Genomic DNA, 14,778 nt, shown 5'->3' with positions numbered 1-14,778 from the left:
TTCTTCCTCACCTTCAGCCATGTTACCGCAAAATTTCTTTGGATCTGGCTCAGTGAATTCAAAACCTGCATCAACATTTGTTTTACTAGTATGTCATTGTCACCTTACGACAAATGTTAAAACTGTTAGAAGAGGTGAAAATAACGAAAAACAATTATATGAGTGCTCAAAATGCTATGCTCTCGAAACATGATATGCTCTCGAATTCATGGGACTACCTCTCACAAGAGAAAGGGTTGCATATAAACTTTGGAGTTCTGGCGTTTTAGTTGGAATCATAGATGGTTATGCTAACCGAAAAAACAATCCTTTACTTTTTCGAGGTTTACACACGTAGGTGACTTGTATTTCTACTAACTTCTAAAGTATGTGATTGGTTCAAAACTTTTGAAAAAATTGTATTGCTTTTGAAAGAATAGTTTAAAATTCATTCTTAAATTTCTTGATTTTAAGCTGCAAAGTTAATAAGCACCAAAATAAATTGTGTTTTACTTCTTCGGTTTTTTCACCAGGTACCCCTGTACTTTAACAAAATTCATGGGGTACCCCTAACTTTAAACTAATGCACAAGATACCCTTATTATTTAAGTTAAATGTACCAAATACCCTTAATGACTAACGGTGTCAAGTTTCCGTTAGTCATTAGGGTTAATTAACTCCTTAATCCTAATTAAGCCCTAATTAAGCCCTAATTAACTAACTAAACCCTAGCTCCATAACTTGAAACCCTAACCCCCAACCACCACCCAACCACCACCACCTCCCTTCCTCTCCCCTAACCCACCACCCCTCCAACAACCCCAGCCCCCCACCTAGCCCCATCCCCCTCGCCGGCAACCCCTCTCCGTCGCCGACAACCACCTCCCTCTCGCGCCACCTTTCCGACAACCCCCTGCAGCAGGCCTCCTTCCCCCTTGATTTCCCCAACCCACCGCCACCCTTAGCCTTAACCCCACGCCCACCCCCACCCCCGACAGCGTACCTCCTCCCCTAGCAGCAACCACCGCCATTTTTGATTTCAAAACCTGTTTTCAAAAAACAATTTCGAAATCATTTTCGAAAATCAATTTCGAAAACATTTTCGAAAATCAATTTCGAAAACATTTTCGAAAATCAATTTCGAAAACATTTTCGAAATCAAGAACCATTTTTGAAAAGGTTTTTGAAAATGGTTTTCGAAAACATTTTCGAAATCAAGAACCATTTTCGAAAAGGTTTTTGAAAATGGTTTTCGAAAACCTTTTGCGAAAATTTGCAAAAACCTTTTGAAATCCTTTTCGAAATCAATTTTGAAATCAGTTTTTGAAATCAAGAAAATCAATGAAGAAGAAGGAGAGAGAAATTAAGAACAGCGTTCGCGGGGGTGGGGGAAATCGACGGGAATGGGGGAAGGGATAGGGCTGCGAGGGGAGAGGTGGGGTGGGGGGGGGGGTGGAGGGGTGATGCGGGGGGGGGGGGGGGTGGGGGAAGGGTAGCTGCTGCGAAGGGTGGGTAAAGGAGGGAGGGGTGTTGCAGGTGGTGGTGAGTGGGTGGGGGAGGGGCTGGGGAAGGTAGAAGGGGGATGTAGTGGGTGGGTGGTAGTTAGGGTTAGGGTTAGGGTTTAGGTTGGGGGTGGGTGTGGAGGTGTTAGGGTTAGAAGGCTTAATTAGAGTTAGAGGGCTAATTAGGATTAATGACTAACAGAAACTTAACGCCGTTAGTCATTAAGGGCATTTGGTGCATTTTATTGAAACAATAAGGGTACCTTGTGCATTAGTTTAAAGTTAGGGGTACCCCATGAATTTTGTTAAAGTACAGGGGTACCTGGTGAAAAAACCGTTACTTCTTTCATGGAAAATATACTTTCAAAATATTCAACAATAATCACAACCATGAAACATATAAAATGATTTGTAATTGAGATGGTGAAAGCTTTACGGGTTTCAATTCAATTATTGTTTTGAGTGGAATTCGGTAGCAACTTAATTTTTAAGTATTGCAGAGAAGATTTGGGAATTTGCAATTAATTATAATTTGGTTTCTGGATTTAGTAAGTAATTGTTTTGTAAGATTTTTTGTTTATTTGAGTATAGAATATTGGATTTAATAATGGATATTATATATATATATATATATATATATATATATATATATATATATATATATATATATATATATATATATATATATATATATATATATAGAAGTGAGTTCATATGAGAATGCATATTTATATGAGGAATGAGAATGAATTTTACGTGCTATAACTCTTATGAATAAGTGATGTAATTCTAATGAAAAAGTGATGTAACTAACAAACAAAATATATTTGAAAAAAAAAATTCAAAAAAAATAATTTTTTTTTTGAATTCAAATTTTTTTGGAGGGATATAACTCTAATGAATAAGTGTTGTAACACTAAACCAATCGTGTGGTTGAGGTTCATTCTCATTTCTCATGTGATCTTGCCTCTCTCTCTCTCTATCTATATATATATATATATCTATATATATATATATATATATATATTATATATATATATATATATATATATATATATATACATATATATTATAACAGGCCACTATCGGAACATAAAACATTTGATGATTGTAATAACAATGATCTCCGCTTATACAATCATGATATTTTTTTGCAACTCTCTCATTGTGGGAGAAAGTGAACTTGCGGATTTTTTTGGTGTATATATAGAGGGGATTTCGAGAGTTGTACCATCTTCTAAGATCCTTAAATAATATGTGAAATGTCCAAAGTGTAATTTTACATTTAAATTCATATGTGATGCATTCAAACAAGCAATATTTGACAATGTTGATGTGATATATATATCCATATCCATAGCCCTATATGTGATAAAGTTGAGGATCATCGACCTAGAACTAAAGATATTATTGGGAGGGCATCATTAGATGCATTCAAATAAGGGATAATTGTTTAATTTGTTTGTTTGTTTGTCTGCCGGTAACAAATGTCCTTGAATTGGAAGTACTGATTGGGGAATGCCTCGATATTTCAACGTCGGGGTACAAGTGGTAAGATCGAATTACGGATATAGAATTTGGTATAAAGACAACAAATGAATTGGGTCCCTTCGTACCTATAAACTAATAATTGGCAAAATTTGGGAAAAAGTCATTATAAACTAATAAGTCAATCATTTATCTTTTTATATGAGAAACCTCATAGGAGTAGGTGGAAACTCAATAGCCTTAACTTCGTCATGTTCTGCATCCTACCTCTGGAGTGAAAGCAAATGACAAAGATATACAATATTATAAGAGGGACATAAGTTAAAATTTCATAATTAGTTATGAGCTAAGATCGTAATTACATATCAATACAATTTAATATTTGGTGCAATAATATCCAATAATGGCTTCATATCCTACAAAGTGTTCTATTAATTTTTTGTAACTCATTAATTAACGTTTACTCATACAATAAACAACAATGTTCCTGACATTTTAGAGGCTTAAGGGCGATTTCGCAAATTGGGGCACTAACAAGAGGTGTTAATTTTCCAATTCGAAATAAAAACTAGACCGATCATTGGTCCAAGTTTTTAAAAGTTTTGATTTTTGGTCCTGATTGGTTGGACTTTTTTATTTATTTTTATATAAAATTTAATCCTACTATATTTTATTTAGTTTTTTTATAGATAATATATCAAAAAAGTATTATTATATTATTAATATTCATATTTTTTCAAATATTAAATATCATATTATTATAAATCTAAAAATACAATAATTTTTAAAAATGAAAATGAAAATAGGTCCAAACAATCCAAACCATGATCAGACCAATTATTAATTTCTATATTTTTTCAAATATTAAATATCATATTATTATAAATTAAAAAATACAAACGAGTCCCTTTTTTCATCATCTGTCTATATCTCTACATAAAACGTGCAACCCCTACATATTCCAATTATTAAAGAACAAAGAAAGTATTTAGGTTAAGTGGTAGGCCCGAAGTAGCACAACACTTTCACAAGCAAAGCAACGCTTAGGAGTTGGGGGTAGGGATCTCCTATTCCCAAATGTCTGTCCATCATATACTGGACCAAGAAACAGTACGTGAGAGTTGAGAGTTGTCATGACGCTTCTCTTTACCAAATAAAACAAAAATAGTACATTAAGTTCACAACTCATAGCTTTAATTAATTATATCATTTATTTATTAATATTTTACTTTGAAGTAATGACATAAAATATCACTTGGTTTAGTGATTAAGACATTAGTATATATGCATGTGATCATGGGGTCGAATCTTACCTAATGCGTTTTTGTGTGTGTGCATGGATTACATAGAATAAAACACTCTAAAAGAAGGTGCATCGTTCTTTTCTTAGGAACGCCTTTTTATATATTACTAGTTATTAGGCCCAGGCTATGCCCCGGGTAAGAAAAAATTTCATTTATTAATATACTACTTTATGATAATAACACTAAATATAACTTAGCCTAGTGGTTAGAACTTTAGTATGTGTACTTGAGGTCTCGGGATCAAACCCTACACTATGCAATTTCTTAATTTTTTTAGTGTACATAATAGATTATAGATTATAGATGTATATGTATAGATGGATTTAGCATTAATAGTACGAAATTTTTTTGAGTTACCATAATTACATCATGATGATAACAGATAGCTAATATTTATTGAAAAAAGTCATTTGAATTTTGTAAAATTTATACATTGCAACTTGTTTTAGAGTAACTAATATTTACTAAGACACCCCGTTGATTCACCACGATGGAGGTCTATTGATGAAATGTTCCCTGAATTTATTAGTAAGAAAGATAAACATAACGTACGACTTGCATTATCTATTGATGGCCGATAATTTTGGTTACTTATGTATCCGTCAATGCTAAATTTTGGACTTAAATAGTCGAGAAAGGATATTGACATTTATCTGCAACCTCTTCTCGACAACTTGAGATTTTGTGGGGAAGAGGTGTTGAGGTTTTTATGCACATCGCCAAGGAATATTCAACTTAAGGATAATGCTTTTCTGCAGTATTCAATATTATCCAACAGATTAAAAATCTTTGAGGGCATGTAAAAGGGAACACACCTTGCCCCCATGCAAGGATGGTTTCAAGGAAAGACTAGGGATTAAGTGGATTAGACTCGATCAAACTAAGTGAAATTCAAATCCAGTCCAAAGTTTTTTGGACTAGAGATTTGAGTCCAAATTTTTTTAGACTCGAGATTTGAGTCCAAATCAAATCCAAATCTTTTTTTAAGTACAAGTTTAGTTTGGTACTTTTTTTTTGAGTTAGAATCTTGTCCATTCCAGTCCGATATATATTAATTTTTTCTCTAAATTAGGTTATGTAGGGGTGTTTTCATCTGCCTACGCAGGATGAGTGCGGGAGGTGAGAGTACAAACACGATCAGTGATAAAATTACTAGCTTCGCTAGGTCAAGGAGGGTCATTACGGATGACTAGATTCGCTAGGTCAAAGGGTGCCATTATGGTTTTAACGATGACTAGCTTCGCTAGGTGAAAGAGTGTCGTTATGGTCTTAAGGATGACTAGCTTCATTAGGTCAAAGGGTGTTGTTATGGTCTTAAGGATGTGCTAGCTTTGCTAGACTTAGAGATTTAGTGTTTTAGAATTTGGACTTCGTCCTATATGGGTTTGGAATTGGATTTAACTAGATTTAAGATATGAGTTGGGCCTTATATGAACCTAATTTTGGACTTAGTCCTATATTGATTTGGAGTTAGACTTGAAGATGCACCTTAGTTTTATATTGATTTGGAGTTAGACTTGAAGATGCACCTTAGTTTTATATTGATTTGGAGTTAGACTTGAAGATGCACCTGGGCTTGACATTGAAAATAACTAGAATTGGACTTATATTGGAATGGACCAGGATTAGACTTACAATGTGCTTGACAGAGTTCACATAAAAATGCAAATAATGGATCTAGAGTTTGACATGAACTAGACTTATATGGGCCTATGATGGACTCAATGCTAGTGGGCCTGTTATGAATGAAGGACTCAAATTTAGATGGGCCTAAAATGAATGCAAAATGGACTCTAATGCACACGGGCTCAAAATGAATGCAAGGACTCAAACTGAGATTGGCCTAGGATGAAAGCAAACGAATTGGGTTTGGGTTGATTGGAATGGATTATAAGTATTTAGAATGGGATTAGAATTTTCAAAATTCATTTTGAAAGGGACCCCTTGTTTTTATCTTTTATTGGGAAAATATAATGGATTAAATTTGATAGTTTTTTTTTGAATAGGTGGTATGGTGATTAGTAAATATTTTCGAAAAAACTAGAATAGAAAAGGGTGTAGGACTGATTTTGAAAAATACAAGTTTTTTTTAAATTGATGGAATATGGTAGGATATATATGATAGGGAAGATCTGTTAGAGATGGGATGAGATTGAACGAGGCAGAAATGCATGACGACTTTGACTTTACCATGGTCATTTTTTTCCTAGATGTGTTTCTTAGGATGGGCTTGACCTTAAATGATACGCATGAAAAAATTATTTCTTTTTGCTTGAAACAGGTGAGTTTCATTCTCACACAAAAAGGACTCCTAAAATGATCATGATTCTATGCGAATGCAGACGAAACGAATACACGATTGACCACCACGACGACTAAATCGACAAAAACATGAGATACAAAGGATGCGTGCCACACATCATTGTTGTGCATGGCGCACAACCGTGTGTCATGCGCACGGGCAGTATGCCAAGCGCAACTTAATGCGTCTGGTGCACTGTTCCCTCGACATGCATTTATGCGATTTAGGCGAGGTTTTGTCTAATGTTAACGATCTAACAATGATAATTTGACAAGTTAATAACAAGCAAAAATCGCAATCACAAGCAAATGTCATATAACATGAATGCAAAAGTTCTCAACCTAAAGTCCAGTTCTAGGTTTGAAACTATGGACATGTTTATGTTAAGGCTGAAAAAGGTACATGATTAAGAGATTCATCTCACGCTTCGTATCTCTACTTAAAAGGGTGACCACATGTAAGACCACTCCAGTTCTCAAGTCTAACACTTTCATGTAAGACCATGGTTGGGTTGGTTTGCTTATGACTGAAATCTTACACTTTCTCTCTGGAAGCTTTCAGAAGGACAAAACGGAAACCCCCCAGGGGTGGCTTCACGCATAAAACATGCGCTAATGGGTAAGGAAGATTGTCCTTATAGTGGCTTAAATAATAGCCATGCATATGCAAAACAATATGTTATTCTAAGGCATAAAAAGAGAATAAATCATATTTATCCAAGTTACATCCACTCATTATAAAAAATAATTTCATAAAAATCTTTCCCAGTAAAGTCTCCAAATTGTAGATATGTTTTTATTCGCATACGCATGATGTACGCTTAATTGACTATCTTATTGTAAAGGTTTTATTTGAAAACGTTTTGAAACAGAGACAAGTCGCCAAAAAGTGTTTAAAGGAAGACTCATAAACCTAATTAGATATTGAAAAATCAAAGGGAAAGCTTAGAGACTTATTCAATGTAAATTTCCCCATCATGATTCCATCGATGGTCAATGAACCAAAAATTGAGTTCAGGACTGAGGGTTCAAACACGATCAGGAACCATGTTTGCCCATTGTTAGCCTCTATTAAATATCAGTCATGTCAAGTTTTATGCAAAAGAATAACCATAAATATTTGCAAACACCTAAAAATATTAGTCTAAATTGGTTGTTTAAACACATCAAAGACTATTTTTTTAATGATATGTTAATAAGCAATCAATATTATTGGGTTCCTAGTAGGTTATTCAGATTATTAATTAGAATTGTTCGTTAGGTCTTGATTAACAATAATAACATGTAATCTTGAGGGTTCTTAAATAAATTTGTTAGTCTTATATTGAAGTTACTAACTATTTCTTTCATGATGCACATCTTTAACATAAAAATCGTTCTTGCTGTACATTCTAACCCTTTTCTTTTCATTTAGTTTTCTTACATATGCTATATGATTGTCCTTTATTATGCTTTCATCACTCACATGTTAATTATTTTTGTTAATCAAGGCCTAAGAAATTGTTCTAATATTAATCAAATGATTTGAAATAATTGTTAGGATCCCTGTGATTGCCGAATACCATATTACGAAAAAATAGTTTTTTTATGTGTTTCATGAACCAACCTAAACTAATTTATATTTAGGGATGCGTGCGATGCGTGCTTGAATTTTTTTAAGATAGAGAAACTCGATTTTTTTCGACGTATGTAAAAGTTAGAACTTGAACATTAGACATACAAAGTATGATTGTTTTTAGTTACAATATTTATTGGTTTAATCTCTTTCACTTAAGTCTCTCACCAGTCTTTTTTGTTTACTTTTCAAAGTTAAATTCTATGAACAAAATAGAAATTTTATTGAATTTATCTATGATTTCTAATATTATAATTTTTTAGTTGGTTTTTGAATTAAGTATACTACTTCATATATTGTGAAGAAAGTGGACACTTGGATTTCAAGTCAAATTTTTGTGAGTATGTATTGACGTTCTAGTGTATTGGTTGTAGTTTGTAAGTTAATTTTTTGGTTTTTGTAAAGTTTACTCATTTGAGTGATTTGTATAATGTAAATTATGCAATTCTATGATTTTAATTGACTTGTGAACGATTGTTATAATTTTATTTCCAATATTTTTATTTTTGGTTTGTAAGTGAATTTGTAATTTAGAAAGGAAAAGGGGGTAAAATAGTCTCTTCATTCGGGAACACCATAGCTCCCCCTTTCCCTTATATAATAGAGATAATAGAGATGATGATTTTTGAGAACAATGATTTGTAAGTGAATTTTGTGAATGTTTTTGTATGTATTGACGTCCTAGTATATTAATTTTAGTTTATAAGTTAATTTTTTGTTTTTGTAAAGTTTCTGATCATTTGAGTTATTTTCGTGATTTTTTTTTGATTTTCTCAATTCTATGACTGATTTATAAAGTTTCCTGATATAAGTGATTTCAGAGTGATGTTGAAATCTAATTTTCGGTGGCTTTGTTAGAACCCCCATTTTGGTATTGACATTTCTTTTGTAATTTAGAAAGGGAAGGGGGGGTAAAATAGGCATTTCAAAAGGGGACACCATTGCTCCCCCCTTCCCTTATGTAATAGAGATTTAGGGAGTATGTAAATATTAGCTGGTTATTCTTTTGCATAAAAATTGGCATGAATCAATATTAGGTAGAGGCCAGCAATAGGAGAATGTGGTTCCCGACCGTGTTCGTATCACTACCCCGGAACTCAATTTATGGTTCATTGACCATATATGGAGTCAGGATGAGGAAATCTATATAGGATAAGTCCACTAGTGGAAAAATAAGGAAGGACTGCGTTTTTGCTGCGGTCAAAATAGAAAAGAAGGGCTGCGATTTTTAACCGCAACCCTTCAAAACGAAGGGTCGCGGTTCAGGCCAAGAACGCAGCCCTTCGTAGCTTGAAGGGTTGCGTTTTAGGTTTAAACCGCAACCTTCTTCAAGTGAAGGGTTGTGGTTTTAAGCCTAAAACACAGCCCTTTGAGATAAGAAGGGCTGCGTTTTAGGGTTAAAACCGCAACCCTTCGTATTCCTTTTTTTTTTTTAAAATAAATCTGCCAGCCCAGCCAGCAGCCCTCACATACAACCCCCAGCCCTGCCCACCCCAGCCAGCTGCCCCCCACACCCAGCCCACCCTAGCCCACCCCTTGCCAACCCCCACACCCAGCGTTGCACTCCCCCCTGCCAGCCCTGCATACACCCAGCACTCCCCCCTGCCAGCCCAGCCTAACTCCCACACCCAGCCCACCCTTGCCTTGCCCACTGCACTCCCCCAGCCTACTTGCCCCCTACCCCTTCACTCCCCCCACACCAGCCCACCCTTTCCCTGCCCCCTGCACTCCCTCCCACTCCCAGCCCACCCCCACCCCTACATTCTCCCCTACCCCTTGCCCACCCCGGCCCCCTGCATTCCCTTTGCCATGCCCCACCCAGCCCACCCCTTCACTCCCTGCACCCCACCCCAGCCCACCCTCTGCTAGCCCCTCCACCCATTGCTGCCAGCCACCCCAGCACCCAACCATCCCCATAGCCCAGCCCAGCAGCCCACCATGGCAGCCCCCCACGGCAGCCCCACACCCAAAACCTTCCTTCGACACAAAAAAACCCGATTAAATTACGATAATATATGACAAGTTTTTGAACGTAATAATTAACTTTAAATATGTATATTTAATAATGTAAAAAGTGTACATAAAATTGATATAAACTAGTAGATGTAGCTAATTATATCACGATATTCCACCAAAATGTATCATAAGCAATCATCACAAATGTGGGATGTCAACTTATCCCGAACTTCATGTAATTCGTCAGTGGTGAAGGCCCTGAAACTTGGTGTGTTATTCATATAAACCTTGCAAAACAACCAAGGAATAAACACATAATATAAGAATTCAATCATTTACCGTAGTTAGTGGTTCTAAAAGTGACATATACCTTCCCGAAATTCAATAAAAAAACTAATGCAAGCCTAAAACTCTACACACTAGTTATATTATATCTCATATTATCATATCCAAAACGAAAATGGAGTTAAATAACTTGAGAAACAGGAATTAAACGCGAAAAGGCAAAAATAGGCCTAAAATCACATTTATGTTCCCGATATACAACCAACAACAAATGCAAGCCTAAGAATGTACACAATAGTTACATTATTTCTCATATTATCATGTTCAAAATGAAATCGGGGTTAAATGACGTGATAAGTACGAATTGGACGCGAAAAGGCAAAAATAGGCCTAAAATGCCCTTTTCGTTCCCAAAATTCAACCTACAATAATTGCAAGCCTAAAAATCTACACAATAGTTACATTATGCCTCATATTATCATGTTCAAAATGAATTTGGGGTTAAATGACTCGATAAATACGATTTGGAAGCGTAAGGCAAAAATAGGCCTAAACTAACATATACTAATAAGTTACATACCTTCTGAAGATGATCGACGTTAGTGCAACGGTTGAAGATATCGAACATGTACCTCAGCACGTAATAGCCATATTCAAGTCCATCATCTTGTTGCGGACACTAAATGTTCACCAAAGGATGCATCCAATGACATTCATGTTAGATGTGTAGTATGTGGCTAAAAGTATTTCTATATAAGGAAAAATCAATTAGTCATGTTACCTCGACTGATATCCAAAGAGGAGCTTTTGATGCTCGAAGTCCTGTTGCACTAACATGCTTCATCACACTACATCAATACATTATTATAAGATTAGATGTACCAACTGTTTATATATATAAAGGTGATGAATAATGTGTAATATTAATAAGTGCGCATATATTGAGTTTCGATCAGGCTACCTATTTAACAATGATTTGATTAGTAAGGACCGTGGTGGTTGTCGACGCAAAGAATCAAAGTGGTAGACTTTGTTACGTGACAAACATATCGCAAGCAGTGTCCAATGATTCCTACAACAAGAAAATATAGTTATTATTAATCGTTGAACAATTAATAGGTCAATTTAATTATCGAATAATAAAAGTAAAGCGAGTTTAACAAGCATACTTTTCTATATAAGGAACAAAATTGATCTTATGATATCCAAAACGAGATGATGCTTTGAAACTCATATCGAGATACTCTTTCACTTCGGCTTTCTTTTGTAAGCAATTGTCATCTCGTATTATGTTTGGACATAACCAACCAAACATTGACTCATCACTAGATGCTGCAATCAATTCATTGTATAATAACCTGATAAATCATATTGATTAAAACAAAACTTACTTATTATGGAAGTTGAATTGGAAACTACTTAAGGCATATGTATATGTATATTTAATTTATATACTTATGTATTACCTCATGAATGTTTGTATCATGGAAACATTCAGCTCTACCCCACATAAGAATTCTTTAATATCAACCTTAGAAATAAATGTCGATGAGTCGTCAAAGTAGCGGAATTGTTGCTCCCCCAAAGGAACCTCAATTTAACTATCATCGGATAAATCACTAGCGCACTCATGTAACTAATAGCATGGAGTACTAAGGCCTCGCACCACCTCTGGATCGATAATAAGTGGATTCTTTGTCATCGAAACATTTTCCTTCACCACATTTCGTTCACCTTCATCACGTAAACTTGCTTTCTTATCAGGTGAACATGCCTTCTTTCCCTTCCTGTCATGTGAGTCGGCCTTCCCCCAAACCTAGTAATTAGTTAAAAGTAAAGATATTACTGACAATCATAGGAACTATAAAATAAACCACGCATATATCTATATATGTATGTTAATCATTGTACCTCATCTGAAAACCGCACCAATGCACGCGGCCAAAGAACATAACAGCCAAGGGCATCATTCAGTGATTGTAGACCAACTTCTGGCTTCGGCAGTGGAAGAGGTAATTCTTAGAAACCAGACACAATTCCATTGAGGCTAACCACATAGTGATTATTCTCCACTAACTGGTTATGCAATCGTACTCGGTCATTAGGGGGTTGTGCATGGCCATAAGCTACGGGAATGAAACTATCAACACCATCTCCTCGAGCTAATAGTTCACATGGTGTCTCTTCCTTTAAAAAAAACTCTATTTATAGTTAGTCTATGAAACAACATATAGTAAGAATTTCATGCATTTAAGAACAATAGTTGTTTAACAAAGCAAAGGGATTAAGTGATTACCTTCAACTCGGGTACTTCAGGTGGATCAGGCTGGCTAGGTGTAATACCACTACCCTTCTTGAATGCAGCAAAAGTCGGTAAACCCATTTACTACAAAATGATGTTGAAATCTTAATAAAATATTCTTACAATAGCTTGTGGGGATGTTTTTTTGGCAACAAATGATTCCCACTCTTCAGGTTTGATAGTTTTCCATATCTGAAATGGTAATTTGGATGGTCCAGATAATGTTTCCGGTGAAGCCTCAGAACCGGCTTGTGTTTCTCCGCCGTAGATGTTCTTCTTCTTTGTACCTACTAATTTCCTCCGCTTAGTGATCCACCCAGACACTAACTTAACCTTGAAATCTCTGAATCTCTGGGCAATCGCGGATAGAAATACATTCTTCTTGGCTTCATCATCTTCGATATTGTATAGATTTTACTAAAAACGCAGTTCACAAATCAGTAAATATTACACATATATTTAACTATAATTAAGAATCTAAACGTTATTGTACGTGAAGTTTACCATAGTATCTTCCCATAGACACTTCTTCAACCCCTCGGGCACCTCTTTCCATGAGTGCAGAATGGAGAGTTTATGCATGCAAATGCCAACTTGCATGCCATACTTTTGACGCCACTTTCCACAAGGTTGACCCATATTATCGTACTCCAAAGTCATATTTATGTGTTTCCCTAGTGACTTTGTAGGTCCCCTTCCTTTTCTCTTTTTCGTGCCAATGACTTCCTAGCCATTTGTGCATTTATTTCTTCACGGCGAGGTCGAACCAATTTACCCCGTTCCTTTCTCGCATCGAAAGACTCATCCTCTGTAGTGTATTCAGCACTCATGCTGATATCTGTATGCACCTCCGCCATCTCCCTGAAATTGTAAAAATATACGCATTAATATAAAAAAAAATTAAAATTCACTTTTCCACTAAAGGGGAGGGGCGGGGGTTGTGCACGGGAAGCAGTAGGGGGAGGGGAGAGGGAGGAGGAGGGCAGCAGTGGGGGAGGGGAAGGGGCTGTGCAGGGGCAGCAGTGGGGGTGTGAGGAGGGGTGTGCAGGGGCAGTAGTGGGGGGAGGGGAGGGGCTGTGCAGGGGCAGCAGTGGGGGTGTGGGGAGGGTGTGCGGGGGTAGCTGTGGGGGTGTGGAGAGGGGTTGTGCGCGGGGTAGCAGTGGGGGTATGGGGAGGGGTGTGCAGGGGTAGCAGTGGGGGGGAGGGGGCTGTGCAGGGGCAGTAGTGTGGGTGTGGGGAGCGTGTGTAGGGGCAGCAGTGGGGATGTGGGAGGGCACTGTGCAGGTGCAGCAGTGGGGGTGCGGGGAGGGGGTTGTGCAAGGGCAAGAGTGGGGGTGTGGAGTGGGGTGTGTAGGGGCTGCAGTGGGGCGGAGGGGAAGAGGCTGTGCATGGGCTGTAATGGGGGTGTGGGGAGCGGTGTGCAGGGGCAACAGTGGGGGGAGGGGAGGGGCTGTGCAGGGGCAGCAGTGGGGGTGTGGGGAAGGGTGTGTAGGGGAAGCAGTGGGGGTGTGGGGAGGGGCATGTGCAGGGGCAGCAGTGGGGGTGTGCAGGGGAGGGGTAGGGTGTATGGAGGGGGGTCTGTGTGCAGGGGGAGGGCTGGCAGTAGTGGGGAGATGGGTGTGCAAACTAGGCCTATTATGACCTTTTCGTTCCCGAAATGCAACCAACAACAAATGCAAGCCTAAAACTCTACACAATAGTTACATTATACCTCATATAATCATGTTCAAAAAGAATTTGGGGTTAAATGACTTGATAAGTACGATTTAGAAGCGAAAAGGCAAAACTAGGCCTAAAATGACCTTTTCGTTCCCGAAATGCAACCAGCAACAAATGCAAGCCTAAAACTCTACACAATAGTTACATCATACCTCATATAATCATGTTCAAAAAGAATTTGGGGTTAAATGACTCGATAAGTACGATTTGGAAGCGACAAGGCAAAACTACGCCTAAAATGACATTTTCATTCCCCAAATGCAACCAACAACAAATGCAAGCCTAAAACTCTACACAATAGTTACATTATAACTCATATAATCATGT

This window comes from Beta vulgaris, chromosome 2 (assembly GCF_026745355.1).
Source record: "Beta vulgaris subsp. vulgaris cultivar EL10 chromosome 2, EL10.2, whole genome shotgun sequence".
Classification (NCBI taxonomy): Eukaryota; Viridiplantae; Streptophyta; class Magnoliopsida; order Caryophyllales; family Amaranthaceae; genus Beta; species Beta vulgaris.
The sequence above is the reverse complement of the archived record's forward strand: the minus strand, read 5'-3'. Positions refer to the sequence as shown.